We start from the raw sequence: 5,730 nt of genomic DNA on the forward strand, positions 1-5,730 counted from the left end.
TAATGCTGAATGTAAAAGGATTAATGCACCAATAAAGAGACAGTGAGTCGCAGAAAGGATTAAAAAATAACATGAGTCTGTATGCTGCCTACAAGAGAAATACCTTAGACTTAGAGACACAAACAAACTAAAAATTCAAAGGATGGAAAAAAAGTATCAACCAAACGACAATCAAAAGAGAGCAGGTGTGGCAGTATTAATTCCTGACAAAATAGACTTTAAAGTTAAATCTACCACAAAGAATGAGGACGGACACTATATAATGATTAAAGGGACAATATACCAGGAAAATATAACCATATTAAATATTTATGCACCCAACGACAGGGCTGCAAGATACATAAAAAAAAAACTCTAAGAGCATTGAAAAGTGAGATAGACAGCTCCAGAGCTATAGTAGGAGTCTTCAAAACGCCACTCTCGGTGAAGGACAGAACATCCAGAAAGAAGCTCAATAAAGACACAGAAGATTTAAATGCCACAATCAACCGATTTCACCTCATCGACATATACAGATCACTCCAATGAAGAGCAGCCAAGTATATTTTCTTTCTAGTGCACATGGAACATTATCTAGAATACGCCACATATTAGGTCATAAAGCAAGCCTTAGCAGAATCCAAAATATCGAAATATTACCAAGCATCTTCTCTGACCATAAGGCCATAAAAGTAGATATCAATAACAGAAAAAGCAAGGAAAAGAAATCAAACACTTGCAAAGTGAACAACACCCTGCTCATAGACGACTGGCTTATAGAAGATGTTCAGGATGGAATAAAGAAATTCATAGAATCAAATGAGAATGAAAACACTTCCTACCAGAAGGGTTTTCATTCTCATTTGATTCTATGAATTCCTACCTGTGGGACACAGCGAAAGCAGTGCTCAGAGGCCAATTTATATCAATAAAGGCACACATACAAGAAGAAGAAAGGGCCAAAATCAAAGAATTATCCCTACAACTTGAACAAATAGAAAGAAAGAAACAAAAGAAACCCTCAGGCACAAGAAGAAAGCAAATAATAAAAATTACAGCAGAATTACGTGAAATAGACAACAGAAAAACAATCGAAAGAGTTAACAAGACCAAAAGCTGGTTCTTTGAAAAAATTAACAAAACTGATAAACCATTGGCCAAATTAAAAAATAAAAACAGGAGAGGAAGCAAATAACCTGAAGAAGACATGAGATGGGTAATATTACAATAGACCCAACTGAAATTAAAAGAATCATATCAAAGTATTAAAAAAAATTGTACTCTAACAAATTTGAAAACCTAGGAGAGATGGATGAATTACTGGAAACATACTACCTATCTATACTAATACAAACAGAGTTAGAACAACTAAATAAACCCATAGCAAAAGAAGAGATTGAAAAGGTAATTAAACAAAACTCCCAAGGAGTAAAAGCCCTGGCCTGAACGGCTTCACTGCAGAGTTTTACCAAACTTTCAGAGAAGACTTAACACCACTACTACTCAAGGTATCTCAGAGCATAAAGAAGGAAGATATACTGCCAAACTCATTCTATGGAGCCAGCATATCCTTGATACCAAAACCAAGCAAAGACACACACACACACACAAAAATTACACACCTATATCCCTCATGAGCTTAGATGCAAAAATCCTCAACAAAATTCTAGCCAACAGAATTGAGCAACATATTAGAAAAATAATTCACCATGACCATGTGAGATTCATACAAGGTGTGCAGGGATGGCTCAACATAAGAGAAAAAATTAATGTAATCCATCATACAAATAAAACAAAAGACAAGAACCACATGGTCTTATCAATTAATGCAGATGCATTTGACAAAGTCCAACACCCATTCATGATACAAACTCTCAGAAAAATAGGAATAAAAGAAAACTTCCTCAACATAATAAAGAACATTTATACAAAGCCAACACCGAACATCACCCTAAATGGAGAGAGTATGTAGCATTCCCCTTGAGACTGGGAACCAGACAAAGATGCCCTTTATCACCAGTCTTATTCAACAGTGTGCTCGAGGTCCTAGCCAGAGCAATTAGGTTAGCTAAAGAAATAAACGGCATCCAGATTGGTAAGGAAGAAGAAAAAATATCTCTATTTGCAGATGGCATGGTCTTATACACAGAGAACCTTAAAGAATCCTCAAGAAAACTGCTGAAGCTAAGAGTTCAGCAGATTGTCAGGATACAAGATAAACATACAAGAATCCATTGGATTCCTCTACACCAACAAAAAGAACATCCAAGAAGAAATCACCAAATCAATACCATTTAAATTAGCCCCCAAGAGGATTAAATGCTCAGGAATAAATCGTACCAGAGACATAAAAGACCTATACCAAGAAAAGTACTAGACGCTACTGCAAGATGAAAAGACATCTACATAAGTGGAAAAATATACCATGCTCATGGATAGGAAGGCTTAACATTGTACAAATGTCTCTTCTACCAAAAGCGATGTATACACACAATGCAATTCCCATCCAAATTCCAATGAAGTTTTTTAACGAGATGGAGAAGCAAATCACCAGCTTCATATGGAAGGGAAAGAGGCCGCAGGTAAGTAAAGCATTACTGAAAAAAAAAAAAAAAAAGAACAAAGTGAGAGGCCTTACTCTACCTGATTTTAGAAACTATTTTACCGCCACAATAGTCAAAACAGCCTGCTACTGGTACAACAACAGATACATAGACCAATGGAACAGAATTGAGATTCCAAACAGAAATTCAAGCACATAGGAGAACCTGATATTTGACAATGGCCCAAAATCAGTAAAATGGGGGAAAAGACAGTTTCTTTAAGAAATGGTGCTGGCATAACTGGATATCCATCTGCAAAAAAAACTGAAACAAGACCAATACCTTACACCACACAGAAAAACTAACTACAAATGGATCAAAGACATAAATGTAAAATCTACAACGATAAAGATCATGGAAGAATACAATAGGAACAGCGCTAAGAGTCCTAATACACAGCATAAACATTTCACCTTTTGCCCAGATGTTGGGCACACGCAAGGTTTCCCTTAGACCAGACTCCAGGTATGCTCACTGCCAGGGTTCCTGTCCTTCTGACCCCTAGCTGGAAGGCCTTCTAGCCGCAGGTGGGGAGCGATGTAGTGCGGGAATGAAATGCAGACCAAGCCATAAGAAGCGCGCCGGTACGTGACAAAACAAGCGCCAGACACTGCCAAGACTCGGATTCCAAGCGAAGTTGCTTCGGCCACAACGCAGAGTACTCACCACTATACGATCACGGCGCACCACAACCCTACCAGCGCTCGCTGGTCTTCTTAAACTGTATTGACAGAAAAACATTCACACTATTTTGTTTTGGAACAGCCACAAGTGCTTCGCTTTTCTCCGATTTCCTGCCTTCTCTCAGCTCCTCCTTTCCCGTTGCGCTACACCTTAAAAACCATTCTCTCCTCCCCAGGACCTCGCCTGAGTCTCTGCACAGGCCTCCTGGAGGTCTGGTTCTCCTCCACGTCTCCCAGCTTTCCTTCTCTCCTCTTCACCAATCCCCTTTCCCCGTTTATTTTCCGCGCTCCCGCCACACCGACCGCAACCGAGGCGAGCGGGGGGCGTCCACGGCGCGGGCGGGCGGTCGGGCGAAGGCAGAGCAACCCTGTCGTGGACCCCACTGGGCTCAGACTGGGGCTGCAGACCCGGGGGTCTCCGGGGGTCGCTGGCATCTGAGGCGGACAAGGAGCAAGAAGGGGCGAAGGCCGTTTTGGCTGCTCTCCTAGCTTCAGACTCACCCAAACGCACTGCTTTCAACGCGACGAACAACAGGATTTGTCGCTCCAACCTGTCGGGTTTTCCGAGGCTTTGCGCAAATGGCTCGGCAGAAAGCTTCTGGCACCACCTAGCGATGCACAGGCGTTCACTCGTTGTTGAAAATGGAAAGTTTACCCGTGGTCTCTGTGGCGCAATCGGTTAGCGCGTTCGGCTGTTAACCGAAAGCTTGGTGGTTCGAGCCCACCCAGGGACGTTCCTTAGGTTTTATAAGAGTTAAGATGTCCCCCGAGCTTCTGCTCCTTACATCTTACTATATAAAGGCAGAGAGCAACGTCAGTTAGCCTTCTATCTCTTTGCTTGGAAACTGAGAACTCAGTAATGATTGAAAGAGAGGAATCATCGGAGTTGCTTTTGACAAGTTTTTTTTTTCCACTTTGTTTACTTCTACTATTATTTATTGAAACCCTGGTTGTTGTAGTGGTTAAGTGCTACGGCTGATAACCAAAAGGTCGGCAGTTTGAATCCACCAGGCGCTCCTTGGAAACCCTGTGTGGCAGTTCTACTGTGTCCTATAGGGTCGCTATGAGTCGGAATCGACTCGACAGCAACAGGTTTGGTTTTGGTATTATTTATTTAACCCTTTCCATATACTTTGGAAATTAAGTTGGGTCTATGGTTTTATGGACAAAAAAAAAGTTGTAATCACCATTAGCTATCTGTTTACAATCCCTCGTTCTGTGTCTTTAACAACCCTGACTTACACTCCCATTAATTTCAGAAGTCCCAGGAAATGGCAGCGGTTCCCACCGTCCTTCATAAAATCGCCACCACAGAACGCTTGGAGGATGCAAGGACAGTTCCTATAAGTCTATTTCTCACAGACTTGTTGAAGGTTATGTCTTCCTGATAATACTTGGGGCTATAGATGTGGGCGAATGACCATGTCTTACACGGTAAATTCCCTGTAGCTTTCTAATCCCCCTGAGGCTTTAGATATTTTCCACTACAAGAAATGTATCAAAGACGTTGTGCCATTTCAAGTTCATTTACTGTAGGCCACCTTTGGGTGCAAGTTTTCAGTGAATTGGTTCAAGCGAACAATGTAGAATTGCTGACAGCTGCTCAAACTAATACAGTGGCTCCAGAATTTCTACCTAGTGCACCTGTATCAATCGGTAAACCTAGCGGTATCCGTCACTATATTCCTTCCGCCCTGCTTCTACTCCCTTAGGATCCATTTCCATAGACGAACCCTAGGATTTAAAAAAAAAAAATTTAGGTTCATATAAAGTGGCAGAAATCTTGCAGTACTTCTGGTGGTATTGCACCTTCCTATGGGTCATCACAGTTTGTGCATTTCCCTCTGGGACTTTCCGGGATTCGTGTCTGATTCTAGATCTAAAAAAAAAAAAGATCTAAAGCAACGGGGAAAAGTAGCAATGGGCTCTGAGGAGTAAAACAAGCAACTGTTTCCGCCCGGTTTCGAACCGGGGACCTTTCGCGTGTGAGGCGAACGTGATAACCACTACACTACGGAAACCCTGAGGTTCACATAATCTAAGGAACATCCGTGAAAACTCTATGGTGGCCTTCCTGAACTTTGGTGACTTTCAATGAACCAAATTCAATCCCATTTCGAAATTCGACTGGCAGCAGCAAAGTCCTGGAAAGGGCCTCAGTAAGCACCAAGCGAACCAAGTCTCACTGCATTTGCCTTGACCGGTCATTTCTCTCAAGACTTAGCTTTAAGGCCTTTCTTATCTCTTTCTCTTGTTCCTGCCACTTCAGTTTGCTTTTGATGTGAGATGTCAAATCCAGCGTGTGGGGCCCCATGGTCCTTGTTTCCAGGGTAGGCGAGGAACCCTAAGCCAGGGCATATCGGGAGTCTCAGTCTCCTTTGCCTGAAGGGTTCCCTCGGTGCTTCCTGAGGCCGTTTTCTTCTTCAGTGTCAGCCTGTGGAGAAGGTTCAGGTGATAGAAGAGAA

General features: G+C 42.0%; 2 non-coding genes across 2 annotated transcripts; one reads left to right on the top strand and one right to left on the bottom strand.

Moving 5' to 3' along the window:
- Nucleotides 1-3,925: 3,925 nt before the first annotated feature.
- TRNAN-GUU (transfer RNA asparagine (anticodon GUU)) lies at nucleotides 3,926-3,999 on the top strand. Its single transcript has one exon. It is a non-coding gene; the product is annotated as a tRNA-Asn (tRNA).
- A 1,214-nt stretch (nucleotides 4,000-5,213) lies between these two features.
- TRNAV-CAC (transfer RNA valine (anticodon CAC)) lies at nucleotides 5,214-5,286 on the bottom strand. Its single transcript has one exon. It is a non-coding gene; the product is annotated as a tRNA-Val (tRNA).
- Nucleotides 5,287-5,730: the final 444 nt, after the last annotated feature.

The sequence above is a fragment of the Loxodonta africana genome, chromosome 3 (genome assembly GCF_030014295.1).
Source record: "Loxodonta africana isolate mLoxAfr1 chromosome 3, mLoxAfr1.hap2, whole genome shotgun sequence".
NCBI lineage: Eukaryota > Metazoa > Chordata > Mammalia > Proboscidea > Elephantidae > Loxodonta > Loxodonta africana.